The sequence below is a fragment of the Heterocephalus glaber genome, unplaced genomic scaffold (genome assembly GCF_053883595.1).
Source record: "Heterocephalus glaber isolate CG9 unplaced genomic scaffold, H.glaber_assembly_v1.0 deba00001577, whole genome shotgun sequence".
Classification (NCBI taxonomy): domain Eukaryota; kingdom Metazoa; phylum Chordata; class Mammalia; order Rodentia; family Bathyergidae; genus Heterocephalus; species Heterocephalus glaber.
The window spans coordinates 18,609,313-18,626,102 of NW_028258358.1; the positions used below are offsets into that span (position 1 = coordinate 18,609,313).

The following is a 16,790-nucleotide window of genomic DNA, read 5'->3' on the forward strand; positions in this document are numbered from 1 at the left end:
CTGTAAGAAAACATCTGTAGAATTTCTCTTTCCTTTTCAGTACTTAACTTGGCTGTCAGGCACTTTTAGGGCCATATAATTTGTTCAGTGGTTATGTTGATGTAGATAATCTCCTTGCTTACAGTTTCTTGGTTTATTTAAACTGTATCCAGCAAATAAGTCTTCTCTGCTGTACTTAGCATGCAATGTACAGGATTTAGCCATCTCCGTGTAGAATATATCTTCTAAACATTTTCAACTTTTTCCACATTGTAAAAATCTCATTGTCTCATGCCTAATTGTCATAAATTTTACTGCAACTAATTAATGCTCTATAAGAAAAATATAACTCTTCAGACACTTCTTACAATGCAGGCTTGAAAGTCTTCTGACCATTTTTTTTTCTCATTTGTTATTATGTTGGAATTCTACATGTCATGTGAAAGCTTCAATGACTAACTCATTAGTATTGGTGATTAAGTAAATCTTGAGGATACGGAAAATATCTGTCTTGCTTTCAGACTAAGTATAGAGTAGAATTCAGTAATTGTTTATGATTAAATGGATTAAAAAAATTTTAGACTTTTTTTTAATACTGGGAGTAGAACCTGGGGTATTCACACTCAAATACATCCTCAACACTTTTTTTATTTTCTGCTTTGAGACACAGTTTTATTAAGTTGCTAAGTTGGCTCGACTGGGATTTTGTGATTCTTCTGCCTCAGTCTCCCAGAGCACTAGAATTACAGACTTTTGTCACCAAATGAGCTCAGGAATATTAATATTTTTATAAAGTGGTGACTATAAAATATATTTCTGAAAATCCCAATTTTGATATTCATAATTTTTATCATTTGCAAACAAGTCTTAAAATATGTTGCAATTTTTATTGGTGGCAAAATAAATTTTTTAACCTAAAGTTACTAATTTTGCCCATTAACTTCATGATCTTTATTTGCATCCCTACATTGTATATTATTATTATTATATATCATTATGTATTATATATTAGTAAAAATGCCTAATAAAAATATTTGATCATTCAGAAAATAGAAGCCTGGGAGAAATTTAAAAGACCAATACTTTTAACTAACATAATCTATGTGTTAAGATTATTTATTACTCTTAAAAATTGCCAGAGTACTGAAAAACAAAATATGAGGATCTTGCAGTTTATTAGAATCTAAGGAAATAGTATAAATAAAGTTGATTATGGTTGGCTGTAATGGTTTCTGCTGAGATTTCAGGGAAACCCTGTGAGGGAGCCAGTGTGTGACATGCTTGGAGTTCCTGCATACAGTCCTTCACCAGGGTGTGAGGTGAGGAAGGGAAGGCAAAGCTGCAGCAGAGACCTAAGGAAATTAGAAATGCCGAAAATGTGGAATACTTGCTGAGGGAAGTTGCAGGCAGCAAGTAAAGTCACACCAGTTCAAGAGAATATCTTATGAGCCACAACCAGAAAAAACTTACAGGTGGGGCTGTCCAAGCTCTTGAAAATTCACATTCCACTACAGTTTCCTTAAAATGCTGAACATGGATTCTTCAGATTTAGTATTTTGCTCACTGAGTCTTGGTCTTGCTTCTGTCCCATTCTTCCCTTCTATGCCCTCATTGCTCCTTTGGTATAGGGCGGCTTACTCTGTCCCTGTCCCACCATTACATGTTTTCTTCTTTGTATTTATGGAGTCACAACTAAGTTTGACTTGAATCATAGAAGAAATAGTGGGCTTGGACTTTTCAGTAATGTTCCATTTGCTAACGCTGGGAGACTCTTAAAAGATGGAATGAACTCACTTTTCATTGTGACCTCGATGTAACCCTTTGGAGGGCAGGGACAACATGCTACAGTTTAGATCTAAAATGTCTAAGCCCTATGTGGTAAAGTTTGGTCTCTAACCTATGATACTACTGAAAGGTGGTGAAACCTGTAACAAGGTAGGACCTATAAGAAGAAGGAAGTTCAGTCATTAGGGGGATGACTTGGAAGAGAATATTCAGGCTCTGGTCCCTTCCTGTTTCTGTTTTCACTTCTCAGCTCCTATAAATTTGAATAAGCCTCCTCCATTTGATCTTGCCAGGATATGTGCTGCCACAGACACAAGCAACTGTGGCTGGAAACCTCTGAAATTGTAAGCCAAAAATAAACCTTTCCTCCTGAAAAATTGATTTTCTTGGATGTTTCAGTAAAGGAAAGCTTACTAATACATAGGGTTTGAATGACGACCAATTGTCTTAAATCACTGAAATTCTTGTAATCAAGAAAAAAAGAAAAACTCTACCTTTGCCTCTTTATCAAGTAAAAAGCCTAGAGCCTTATTGAATTTTTTTAAGTATTTAGAGGAAGCTCAGCTTGCTTTAATTAATGATTTTTATTGCTTTGTTATCTCTGGCAAACAGAGGAAGCTTTCAGTTACAAAGAACTTTGAAGTTGGAATTGTGGTTTTGACTTGGCTACTAGTTTGCTACTTTCAAAAAGTTGCTCCTAGGGTTGGGGATTTAGCTCAGTGGTGCTGTCCCCTGCCTCGCAAGTGCAAGGTCCTAAGGTCGATTCCTGGTACCAAAAAACAAAACAACCAAAAACCCAACAAAAAAGTTGCTCCTAGCTTATTTGCTTCTGAGCTCCTGCTGAAATGAAATACTTAGCCCATAGAGGCCTAATAATTTGTGGGCTAGTTTAGTTAGGACTCTATGATTGACAAGGTAGAAGAGTCCTCGAAAAAGTCATTTGTCAAATGCATACTGATTATTAAGGACTGAGGCTGGTTGAATCCCCAAGAGCATCTCGATTTTGCCAGAAAGAAGTGTACCTGTCCCAGTGGAAAAATTTCTACCCCACTTCCACCACCTAAAGCAAAACCACTACATGACTAGAATCCTTAATTCACAGAGGATTCCCTTAAATGCTTGGGATTGGTTTAAGGAAAACTGATGGTGACTGCTGTAGATGTGTCAGCCTCATCACCAGCTATGCTAAGTGTCATGGGCAGGAATTGTTCTTCTCAATGTCAGAATGCAGGCAGAGGTCTATAGAATTACTATGGATTATCATGGTTGCTTAGTGAACCAACTTGCCTACTCTCCTAGATGCCCAGGTCCATTCTACAGTGAAGCAATAGAACTCAGACTGCTGATTGAGCTTTTGCTGTTAAGATTTCCTAGCTCACTCACTGCATAGACACATCTCTATATCAAGCAGGTGTAGTTTTCTACCATAACAGATTGGACCCAAGGCCTGGACTACATGTTTTTGATGCAGAGGCTGTCATGAGATTAGGGACTTCTGCCAACAGTGGATCTGCTTTCCTCAAAACAAAAGAGGCTGAAATTCCAGGTGGCATGAGTTCATACCCATTTTTGAGCAGACTCACGTTGCTCATTATTGGATATTTCTCCTCTCAGAGCTACCCAAGGTCTATTCGTAGACTCCATTTCCTTCCTTGAATTTAATCTGTGTTTTTGCTCATCTTTCTAAACTCTTTGAATTTTAATAATAATAATAAAGTTTTGCCAGTAGCAGTACCTGCCAGCTAGTATCTTAGGCTGAGAGTCATGATATTCAAATGATATTTCATATTCGTTACCATCCCCAGATATTAGATATTGTTACTTGTTTTATTTTATCATTTATTTTCACAATAGTTTCATGTATATACAGTGTAATGATCAACTCAAGTTAATCAGCATATTCATCACCTTAAACTTATATAATTTATTTATAATGAGTATATTCAAATCTCTTCTAATTTGAGATTTATAATGCATTAAATGATATTTAGATTGACAACCAGAATTTATCCTCCTATTGAAATATAACATTTTGACAAGATATGGAGGGAGAAGGAGGGAAGGTGGTGGAAAGGGATGAAAAACAGAACTGAAGAAAAAAAATGAAAATAGAGCTTTTGCAAATGGGAAGAAAACCAAGAGTTGGAAGGACCAGGGTGGGGTGGGAAGTAAAGGGGACAGAAAACAGCTATGATGTGCTATGTACATATACCAACTCCACACAATATCAGTATTTTCTGCAAACATGTTCTAATAAAAAAAATTCAAAAAAATGTAACATTTTACCTATTGACCAACCACCCCTCATCCTCCCTTCCTGCTACTCTTCCCAGTCCCTGGTAATCACTGTTCTATTCTCAATTTCTATAAGATCCAATTTTTAGTTTCCACATATAGGTGTGATCATACATTGTCTTTCAGTTTCTGATTTAGCTTACTTAAAGTAATGCCCTGTTGGTCCATCTGTGTTGTTCCAAATGCCAGGCATTCTTCCTTAAGTTCCATTGTGTATATATACACCACATTTTCTTTATCCAGTTGTTCAGTGAGGGACATTTAGGTTAATTACATATTCTACCTAATGTGAAGGATGCTGGAACAAACAATAGTGTGCCAGTGTCTCTTTGACATGAAGATTTCATTTATTTTTGGATATATCCTATAGTTGGATGGACAGTTCATATAGTAGTCTAATTTTAATTTCTTAGGGAACCACATACTGTTCTGCATAGGGGATTGCACTAATTTTATAATTTTTTGTCTTTTTGGAAATAACTTCAATTGAGGTGTGGTAGTATTTCATTGTCATTTGATTTGTGTATCCCTTATGATTAGTGATGTTGAGCATAATTTCATTTCTCTTGGTCATTTGCATTTGTTTGAGACACTGTGATTTTTACTTCATTTCAGTTAGGAATTTTTATCTTATGGAGTTTTTAAAATTCCCTGTATGTTATAGATGTTAATCCCTTATCAGTTGTACAATTTACAAATATGTTCTCCCATTTTCTAGGTTGTCTTTTTACTCAGTTAACTATTGTGTATGTGTGAGTGTGTGTGTGTGTGTGTGTGTGTGAGAGAGAGAGAGAGATGCAGAAATTTTTTGATGTGATATCATCCCATTTATTAATATTTGGCTCTAGTTGTCTGAGTATGTGGGGTCATAGCCAAGAACCTTTGCCAAAGCCAACAGCTTGAAGTGCTTTCCTTTGTTTTCTTCCAGTACTTTAGTTTTGAGTTGATATTTGTATCTAGTGAGAGACAAGGATCTAGTATTATAATACTGCATATGGATATACAGTTTTCTCACTGCCATTTATTGAAGACATTGCCCTTTCCTGATTCTGTATTCTTGGATCCTTTGTCAAAAATCTGTTTATTTTAAATGTGTGGGATTATTCTTGGCTCTCTCTTCTATTTCATTGGTTTGTATTACTCAACACTGGATTGGTTCCTCAAAATGTGCTTTAAAATTGTTTTCATCTATACTTACCATGCTTTTTCTGGATACACACACATGCACACACACACACACACACACACAGACATAAACACTAAAGTAAGGCAGCTTAGTCATTAAATATATCTGCTTGGAGAAAAAGATTATGTTTTCTGTGCTGTTTACTGAGTAATGATCATAGTCATAGAAGTGTGCTTTATAATGACCTATATGAAAATTCAGGATTCAGTGCTGACCTTTTCTGAGCATGATTTACAATTTTGTATCCTAGCAGCAAATCCAGGACCAACTATTTGAAAGCCTGACTTGAAAAAGGGTTGGATTTTCAAACCTAATTCTAGTTAAATCCTATAAAAATAGTGTCCCTTTTATATCCAGGCATTTTGGATGAAAAGTCTGAGGGAACATGAGATGACTGGAAAAGACAGGCAGAGTTCCTGAAGTGACAACACTAAAGAGATTTGTGCAAGGACAGAAAAGTCCTCTGCACCTAGGGGACTTAGATCATTGCAGTGTTGAACAAGGAGTAATTAAACTCTTTTATCAGGAGCACTGCAATAAAGTTCTTCCAAAGGAAAACATAATATAGCTATTCTTCTTATGCATTGTGAACACTGATGGATTTAACTCCTAACTGAGTTCCTCAGCACTAAACAGATGGTTTAGACAACTAAAGGTCTCTCCTATATCAAAAATCTCTGGATGTTGTTCCTACCTACTTTCTCAAGTATTCTCTGAAGACCCATGAGTTGATGTCCTGAAATAAGACAGATTGATATTTTTGCTCTGAAGTAGTATTGAAATCAAAGTTCCTACTCAAATATGCAGAATCAGTTGTGAACTCCAAATTCACTGCCTGCTGGAAGACTATATGTAAGATATTCTGTCAAGCTGTGCATGTTCATAGATTTGTATTTCATTTGAATAAAATTGGGAAGGCAATTATAAATAATAATTAATTCCAGCCCACCATGTGTGCACTTGAAGATTCACTTCTTGTATGGGAATCAGATATTGACTTACTTCCTTCCCAATTAAACAATGTGACTTGCATGTTAGGGGTAGCTGTCAGTGACATTTGATTGTTAGGTTAACAAAAACAAACACAGCACAAATAGATTAGGGAGTCATCTCAAAAATGAAACTAATTTCAGTACTTCAAGGAAATTCCCACAAGGATACCAGACTGATTTGTATGTACTGTGGAGGCAGTTTTAGCTACAACAGGAGCCATTCAATTACAAAAGGTATTATAAAATGTGCCTGTAACATAAGTTCAAATGATCAATGACATCATCTTGGTCCTGGAAAACATTCAATCCTCTTCACCTCATTGGACAGGGTTGTTATTAATGATGAAAGTACTCTAGATTTCCTGTAAGAGGGACAAATGGGACATCTCCATTCTTCTTTGACTAAATTAACATATCAGACAAGTTAGAAAAGTCATCATAGAGACTTATGAAAAATGCTGCATGGATTTCTAAAGTAGACCCTGATGGTTAATGATATTTTTTTCATCTGTAAATATCTAGGACCCTTGTCATGGTTGAGGTTGATACTAGAGTTTGACACTAGTCTTAAGTAAATATTCAATTTAAAAAATTGAAAAGATTTTTGTTTCCACCCTCTGTAGATTATAGTCCAGTGGCAGGCCAAGTGACATGTATTTGGAAAAATTTTTCAGCATCCAGAACTGTGTGAAACCAAAAAGAGGATATCTGGGGAGAAAATCACCTTGACTATCCCAGGGTTTTAAACATTCTATGCATTCTGGGCAAAGAAAATTGACAAGCTATAATAAGGACCAAAAATATCTCCTTAGCCACCCCTTAAAGCCATTTGTTTCCATTTCAGAATTGTTCCTACAATCTCCAGAGTGAATTTGTGTGCATTACAGAATTAGGGATAATGTTTTCATGTATTTCCTGAGGGGAGTGTGACAACTGTTTATGTGCATGTACCAATACCTTACAAGTACAGAAGGGTCACTGTGCCTCACTATGTTATTGTGTTGAAAAGTCGTGTGAGGGGAATTGATGTGAAATATTTTTCTGTATTGTTCTGTGTCATAATAAATGTCTGTTTTTAATAGAAACATCAGAGCTGTGTATGAGAAAACAGACTATTACTCATACCCTACAAGTAGCCTGAATATGTATGTACAGGTGTGTGGATCATTATGTGCAAATATATGTGCGTATGTTTGTGTGTGTAAAGCTTTAGTGGGCAGAATAAATTATCTATAATTTTAAAGTGTACATATGTATATGTTTGTATTTATGAATGCTAATCAAATTCTCCCCAATGCTGGTATATACTTTTATCTTTGGGTTCCATGAAATTATATTTTAAAACCAACCATTATACAAAACATATAGCTTTTCTCATATAAATATCTGATACCATATTCTTTGCAAATTTTGTGTGTTAAGTCAGAAGGATAGTTATCAGGGTGTATCTCTGTCATTTGTCTATTTATTATTCAAAGGCTCAGTTTTTCAATTCAAATAAATTTGGTTACACTGGTTATTAGAGACTATGAAATATTCAGCATAAATTAGAAACAAGTTATCCACAAAGAAAATCAAATCAATAATTATCCCATATTGAGCCAAATTCCCTCAGTACATTTTATAAAATATGATTTTACATTTAAACTTCTATTTTTAGATTCTTTTAAATGTGCCTTTAGCTGTATTGACCTATACAATTTTTGTAAAAATTGAGTGCATCAGTATTTATGTTCTTGACTTAACTGATTATGATTATAGCTTCAAGAAGTTATTTCATATGCAATTACCTTTTGGATCTTTCTCAATTATATCTCTCGCAATCACTATTCAAGGTCAAGTGGTCATTATAGAAATATTTTTTGTTTCTTTTAAATTTAACTCATTAAGAAGAAGGAAATAAAGATAAGGGTTATTGAGTTTCAAAAATCTACTTTGTTTAGTGTATAAAAATTTTTTGTATGTCATAATTATTTAAGATTTCTTAGAAAAAATATTTTGTGGTAAATTAACAATGACAAAGCTATTGAACTAAGTCTAATGTATTAAAAATTTTCATTATTTTTATCTACAATCTCGATTATCATCATAACAAAAAATTAATTGCTACATCCAATGTTTCAAAAATAATTTAATTTAGATATCTACTTCAGGCATTAATTTAGCCATGTTTTAAATGAATAAATAGGCAAATATCATTTGACATAGCAGTTTAAATCTTGGGTGTTTAACTCAGAGGGGTGAAAATATAGTTAACACAAAAATTATGCAAGAAATTTCACATCAATTATACTCATACAAACAGAAAATTGAAATCAAAAGGTGGATCAACTATTACTTGGAATATTCTCAAAAATAATAAAGGGCCAGACATTTAATTTAAACACAACATGGACAGCTCTGATGACTACTGAACTAAGTGAAAAAAAGTCGATTCCAGAAAGGTATACACTGTATAAGCCAGTTTATGTGAAATTTTGAAATTGCAAAACAAACACCTAGAAAATTAATTTGAGATTTTTAGACAGTAATATTTTAAAGAAGTTCCCAAACCAGTTCATGTTTACATAAATCTGAAGTACTACTGATACTGTGTGTGCAACATCTGAGAGATAGATTCTAGATTCATTTTTTCTGTGCAGAAATAATTTATTGTACATATTTTCACATTACAAGTTTGTCCCGGCCCGCGGGTAAGTCAACGGAGACCCTAGAGGGGGAGTAAGAATGACAAGGGACAAGAGACACGAGAGATGGAGACAAGACAGGTTTCTGATCAAGTCTCGTTTATTGCGGAAGCTGCTACAGCATATATACCGTAGGGCTAGAGGGAAGGAGCAAGGGGAGGGTACTGGGGCTACTTCCTTGTTGCCGGGTAGACTTGCAGCAGGCCCAGACATGCCCGTAAAAGGCACTCAAGAGTTCGGGGGGGGGGGCAAGGCCCCCCACACAAGTTGAATTATTTTCCAGCTTTCACAAAGATGTAGTTTTATGGTGGTTAAAAAACCCAAAATTTACCATTTTAAAGTATACAATTCAGGTGCACTAAGTACTATCAAATGTTATACAACCATCCTCCCTATCCACTTCCAGAAATGTGTTTTTCAACTTTTAGGAAGGTTAATAATCACAAGAAAATAGGCTGGACTTCACAGATAGTAAGCTATGATCTGAAATTACATCACTGAAAATTCTAATTGATGCTGAGCCCCAGGACCCAACCTTATTTCCCTTACTTGAATATTAACTTCCAAACATGGTACAAAGTTAACTGGGATAAGTTAAAGGACCTTGACCAGGTCCTTTTCTCTGGTAAAGTATAGGATCCTGATGAGGATAGATCTTGTTTCCCCCCTTACCCCATGAGGAACCTGTTTCCTTAGAAGAGAACCAAGCTTCTGGAAGGAGATAGGGTGTTCTCGAGCAGGTGTTGCATGTATGTGCATCAATACAAGCAGCCTGCTGCAGAGGAAGCAGCAGATGGAGGGCAAGGTCCAGAAGCTGGTCTCTGGATGTTTCCAGAACCAGCCCTTTCACTCACATCATTTAGCTTTGACTTTAGTTCCTTCATTTTATTTTTTTTCCTTAAATTCTTTCATTGGTACACTTTAGGTATACAGTACATTCACATTTATCATTGAGTACTTGTACCTTTACATGATATATCTTGGTTCTTATTTTTTCCGCATTTCCTCTCCTCCCTCCACCCCATCCACCCTTTCCTATTTACAAAGACTTTGTTTCCATTTTTCCTTTTCTCATAATTTTTCCTTTCCCTTTTTGCCTTTCCCCTTCCCCTCATACTTCTCCTGCCCCTTTGGAACATTTCTTCCTATTTCACACTATCAATTATTCAGTTTAATCATTATTTACACTTTCAGTTTCTCACACAAGAGAAACTATTTGGTATTTATACATGTGTGTCCTATTTATTTCACTTAAGTATATGGCTTCAATATGCATCCATTTAGCTATAAATGTCTCTAGTTTGTTGTTCTTGATGGCTGAGTAGTACTCCATTTTATTAAAAAAAAAAACACGTCTTCTTTATCCAGTTTCCAGTTGATAGTCACTTGGGCTGTTTCCAAGCTTTAGCTATTATGAACTGTGCTGCTCTAAACATGAGTGCACCTATATGGCTGTGGTATGATTCTTTTAATTCTTTGGGGAAGATGCCCTGCAGGGGAATAGCTGGGTCAAATGTGACCTCTAGTCCTAATTCTTTGAGGTATCTCCACACTAATTTCCACAGTGGTTGAACCAGTCTGCATCCTCAACAATGGAGAGGGGTTCCTTTCTCCCCACACCCCTGCCAGCATTTGTTATTGGTTGATTTCTTGATAGCAGCCATTCTTTCTGGGATGAAGTGGAATCTCAGTGTTGCTTTAATCTGCATCTCTCGAATGAACAGTGATGTTGAACAGTTTTTCATATGTTATTTCCTGCTTTTACTTCTTTGTCTGAGAAATGTCTGTTCATTTCAGATGCCCATTTTTGTACTGGGTCTTTGAATTTGAGGGGTCTGATTTTTTTCAGTTCTTTATATATTCTAGATAGTGGTCCTTTGTCTGAGGTACAGCTACTAAACAATTTTTCCCACATTGTAGGTTGTCTCTTAGCTCTGTTGATGGCTTCTCTTGCAGTGCAGAAGCTTTTTAATAAGATGAGATCAAAGTTGTTGATTCTTTGTGTTAGTTCCCGTGCTACTGAGGTTTTGTTCATAAAGTCTTTTCCTATCCCAAGGTCTAAGTAAATGCAAAAGAATTGAAGTTATTCCCTGTATATTATCAGACAATAGAGAATAAAATTGGAGATCAATAGCATAAGAAACTGCAACCCCCCACACACAAATACATGGAAATTGAATAACCCTCTCCTGAACAACCAATGGGTCAAAGAGGAAATTAAAGAAGAAATTGGACAGTTTCTACAAGTAAATGATAATGCCAGTAAAACATACAGGAATCTTTGGGACACAATAAAAGCAGTTCTATGAGGGAAATACATAGCAGTAAATGCCTATATTAGGAAAACAGAGAGAGCTCAAATAAACAACCTAATGCTGAACCTAGAGCTCCTAGAAAAGGAAGAGCATGACAAAACCAAAGCTCATACAAGACAGGAAAGTGTAAATATCAGAGTAGAAATCAAAGCAATGGAGACTAAGAGAATGATACAAAAAAATCAATGAACCAAAGAGTTGGTTTTTCAAAAAAATAAATAAAATCGATAACCTTAGCCAATCTTATCAAACAAAGGAAAGAAAAGGCTCATATACATGCAATTAGAAATGAAAAAGGTGAAGTCACAACAGATCCAACAGAAATCCAGAGGATCATCAATACCTACTTTGAGAATCTGTACTCTAATAAAATGGAAAACACAGAAGAAATGGACAGATTCCTAGATACATACGAATTCCCAAAGTTAAACGAAGAAGATATAAAAACTCTAAACACCCCCATTACAATCAGTGACATTGAAAGAATAATTAAAAATTTAGCAACAAAGAAAAGCCCAGGTCCTGATGGCTTCACTGCTGAATTCTACAAGATATTTAGAGAAGAACTATTGCTATTACTTTTAAACTCTTCAGTGAAATAGAAAGGAAAGAAATACTTCCTATTTCATTCCTGGAAGCAAGTGTTACTTTGATTCCAAAACCAGGATAAGACCCAACCAAAAAAGAGAACTATAGGCCAATCTCCCTAATGAACATAGATGCAAAAATCTTCAACAAGATACTGGCAAACAGTATACAGAGGGTCATCAAGAAGATCATACAACCTGACCAAGTCTGATTTATCCTAAGGATACAAGGATGGTTCTACATATGTAAATCAATAAATGTAATACACTATATTAACAGAACCAATGATAAAAATCATATGATCATCTCAATATGCAGAAAAAGCACTCGACAAAATCCAATACCCATTCATTATAAAACCCTACAGAAAATTGGAATAGAAGGTCTTTATCTCAACCTGATTAAGGCTGTATATGAAAGTTCCTTCACTTTAAATGAGGGCTTTCCACCAGACAGTCTTTAAAGTCTCTTCAAGTTCTAATGTCCAATTTAGAGTGAATAATTTTCTTTCTGATTCCAGAATTTCCTGCAGACCTGTGGTCTTATTGAGGGCTCTACTGAAGCTGATATGTGACATGGCAAGGGACCCGAGCCTCACACCCGAGCCCATTAAGACTGACCTGCTACAGGAGGCCACAGAATGCCTGATCCTCTTGGACCACTGCTCTCAAGGTCAGGTAAAGGTAAGGCAGTCAGCAGCTGGTTTCACTTGGGCCTCCTTATACTCAAGTAATTCCTGTGATTGATTAGAATTTACTGTTCATTTGCACGGACAAGTCTGGAAATGAACATGGAGGGTTTTAGGTCCTCACTTCTGTGTCCTCTAGTCTTCAATTGCTTTTATCAGTACTTTATTCTTTTTTTTCTCATTATTATTTTGGTGATGAAAATCAAACTCATGGCCTTGCACATGCTAAGGATGTAGTTAGGATTGATCTATACCTTCAGACCCTCTTATTTTTCCTTTAAAGTTACTCAGAACTCAGAGCAAAAGCCAAGAGAAAACAGGCAAAAGCGTTATGATCAGAGTTTGTAACATTTAAATTGTTCTTGTGAATAATACAAAAAAGGGAATAGGCTCTAAGCCACCACAAAGTAATAGTAATTATTTAGAGTAATTCAGGTACCTGAAATGTTTCCATTTTAGAGGGAGGAACAATCTCTTAGGTAGTTGTTTTTCCATTTCCTATATGTCCTCAAGGAAATTCCTCCATTTGTTCCAAAAAGGTCAACTTCTCCATACCATAGCTTATCACAGCCCTGTGTACATATATATGTATGTAATGAACTAGTTGTCTCATTTCTTACTCTATATAGGGATTTTTTAATTGAAAGACTGAATGCAACATGAAAAGAAATTTATATCCTAAAAATATTTAGAGATTGTATGGATTTTTTTGCATGGGTCTGGGGATCAAACTCAGGACCTTGCTCTTGCTAAGCAGGTGCACCACAGCTGAGCTACATCCCTGCCCCCCAGTGTGGCTTTTAGTACATGTTCTGCCTGTAACCTCTACTCCAGTGTCATCCTTTTCTTGTTTCTTTGAATACTAAGACTGAAGAAAAAAGGTAAAAGGGGAAAAAAACAACAATTCTGTAAAAAGATCATGCCTGTTTGGTTTCATGTTTCAGGATCTCCTGGCCAGAACCCTCCTGAGCTGTACAGACAGCACAGTGGTGAGCTGCATCAAGTGAGTGAAGCAGGGCTCTGAAGGCCTGTCCTACCATGGAATTCAAGAATATTTCCCAAGGGAAAGATTCTTTCTGTCTCATATTGTACAAATAGAGTGATGGAGAAAGGCATTTTTCTATTAAACATTTTATTTATTTATTTATTTATTTTTTGTATTAAATTCTTTTATTGGTACATTGTAGGTATACAACACAATTACATTTCTCATTGGGAATTGTACCTTTACATAATGCATCTTGGTTCTTATTTTTTCCCCATTCCTAGCCCTCCCTTCACACCCTCCACCCTTCCCTGTTTACAAAGACTTTATTTCCATTTTTTCCATTTCTCATCATTTTTCCTTTCCCTTCTTTCCTTTCCCCTGACCCTCCCACTAACCCTACCACTTTGGACCTTTTCTTCCTATTTTACATTATTGATTATTCATTCCAATAATTGGTACATTTTAGGTATACAATATAATGACATTCATCATTGGAAATTTGCACCTTTACATAGTCTCTCTTGGTTCTTATTTTTCACCCTTACCCAGCTCTCCCTTCAACCCCTCCAGTCTTCCCTATTTAGAAAGATTTTGTTCCTATTTTTCCATTTTCTCATATTAATCCCATTCCCTTCTATCCTTTACCCTAGCCCTCCCACTTCCTTCCCCTTTGCCCCTTTTCTTCCTATTCTATTAAACATTTTAAATTGGAGTTCCTTTTTTCCTTCTCTTGTTCCTTTCATCCTAATAGGAATAGGGAAAGGTGAACAAGTAAAAATTGAAAACCTACCATTTCTAAATAAAGGTTAGGAAGAAAAGGAAAAGGACACCAAGGAATTAAGTGCTTAAAATTTAGAAATATTTACATTCACAATCTCATTCCAGCTCCAGGAACTCACCTGTGAACCTTCTTGGGTTCAAGCTGTCACTTCAACATATACACTATAAAAATACTCTTCACTTACGAGTTTCCTCCATTCACTCCACATTTCTTGCCCCAGTGAAGTAGCATAAATATTGAAAACACAAATATTGTGTGAAATATACCAAAGAGCAAAAAACAGGATATGTATACAAAAGGAAAGAAGACCTTGAGCATGCTGAGTCCTGATTACACTTGGAGAGAAATCATGTGGTTTTGAGCTTGGCCATGGGCTCTGTCTCCTGCTCATATTCTATCTCTCCATGGGCTCATTTTCTGCACAGAACTCCTTTCAAGGGTGTTTTCCCTTTGTGCTTTGCATCAAGTGTTTTTTCCTCTTCACTGGATGATTTCTCATCCTGATCTTCATCATCACTGGCCTCCAGTTTATCCATATCCTCAAAATCACTTAGATCACTTTCGTCTACTTCATCATCTTCCACAAATTTTCTTTTTCTCACATCTTCCTCATCATCTTCATCATCTTTCTCCTTGGCATCTGAAGAATCACTCTCTGCCTCCTGTTGTTCCAGAGCCTTGTTGAAAGTGTGAATTGGGAAGTTGTAGATGTTACCATACATGTCTTGATTCAGTCTCTCCAGAAATTCCTTCTCAATGGAATTGTCCGGCTGAGCAGCTATTAATGCCTTTTCCTCTCTTCTTTTCTCCCTTTGCTCCACCTACTTACTCAAGGGAACAAGTTTCCTCTGTTGCTTTAGTGTAAGTTTTCTAATTAGAATTAGGTACTGGGTTATCTTGGTGAATCTCTGCTTACATTTGTGTCTAATGAAGCGAGGCCAGTAAATCAGATTTTCATCAATTTGCTCCAGCAGTTTCTCATAATTTTTACTAAGCTGGACCCATTCCCAGAGATGCCTAGGAAAAGCTGCTCCTTCTTTTAACTTCATATACATGTAGCAGTGCCCTTTCTCTTCTTTGACAGTGGCATACTGACTATTTGTCAGTGGACAAGATGACCGATTACACAGTCAAGTCAGGCTATATTCATTTCTGCAAGAGCCTTGAGTCTTTGTTCTTATTTTTAAGGAACAAAACTGCTTCTTTCCTAATGTATTCCAGATAACATCATCTGACTGCATGGTGTAAGCTGTTCAGCACAAAGCACCTGGAAGGAAGATCAGATTCTACATTCTTATGTGTGACAAACAAATAATGGCAAGTGTACACCTAATGGTAAGAGGAAAAACAGCTATATTAATTGAAGTTAATGTGGAAGGTATGCTCAGGGCATTCAGGTTCATGGTGGTAGGAATGGGAAGAGTGATGCAAGGACAGTGGGGAATAGGAAGAAGAAATATGAATCAGGCTTTAGAATTTAAAAGATGTTCACCTTTTCCCGGGTGTGTCATTGGATCTCTCTGGATATGACTGCCACAAATGATTGACAGGCTCTGAGTAATCTCAGGGGCATCTATTATGTATGACTGTCCCACAATTCACTCTGTTTTAATCACATGCATGACATGTGATCCCTATGGATGAAACTTTTTTTTAATTCTGAAATTTTTTTCCCATTAAGTTTATTGGTACATATTCAGTATAAAATACAGTTACATTCATCATTGGGATCTTGTATCATTACATGATTTATCTTGGTTCTTCCCCCCTCCTCCCTTGCCCTCCCTTCACCCCCTCCATCATTCCCTATTTTCAAAGACTTTGTTTCCATTTTTTTCCTTTTCTCGTATTTTTTCTTTCCCTTTTTTTCCTTTCCCCTACCCCACCCACTTCCCCTGCTCCTTTAGATCTTTTCTTCCTGTTACACAACATCAATTATACATTTTTTGAATTACAATATCAAGATCTAGGAGACATTACCACAGATTTTACAGAATTTAAAAGGATATAGAAAGCATATTACAAAAATCTGTTGAAATGAATTTGACAACTTCTAAGAAGTACCTTGGAAGATGAATTAATGAAACTAACTCTGGAGGAAATAGAAAATTTGAATAGCATCTATTAAAGAAAGTGTATTCCTAGCTTAAAAACCTACCACTATGACAACAGCAGGCTCATAAACATTTTAACTGATAAATTATATCAAACAATTAAAGCAGAAAAAAGAAGGAACACTTCTCCCCTCATTTTAGGAAATCAACATTGTGCTAATCCTAAAACTGGATAAAGATAATAGAAGAAAAAAGTATGAACATAGATAGAAATTTGTTTAACAAAACAAACTCTTAGAAGTCAGATCTGGCAGTATGTAGAAAGTGGTTTTGTTAAAGGGATGGCAGTGTTGGTTCAGCATTGGAAGATCCACTCCCAAAAGTCACCATTTTAACAGAGGAAAGGAAAAAGCCATATGATCCTGTCACTAGTTGAAGAAAAATTATTGGAC

General features: G+C 35.9%; 1 pseudogene; it reads right to left on the reverse strand.

The window, feature by feature from the left end:
* Positions 1-14,631: 14,631 nt before the first annotated feature.
* LOC101705260 (protein MAK16 homolog pseudogene) lies at positions 14,632-15,525 on the reverse strand (annotated as a pseudogene).
* Between the last annotated feature and the right edge of the window lie 1,265 nt (positions 15,526-16,790).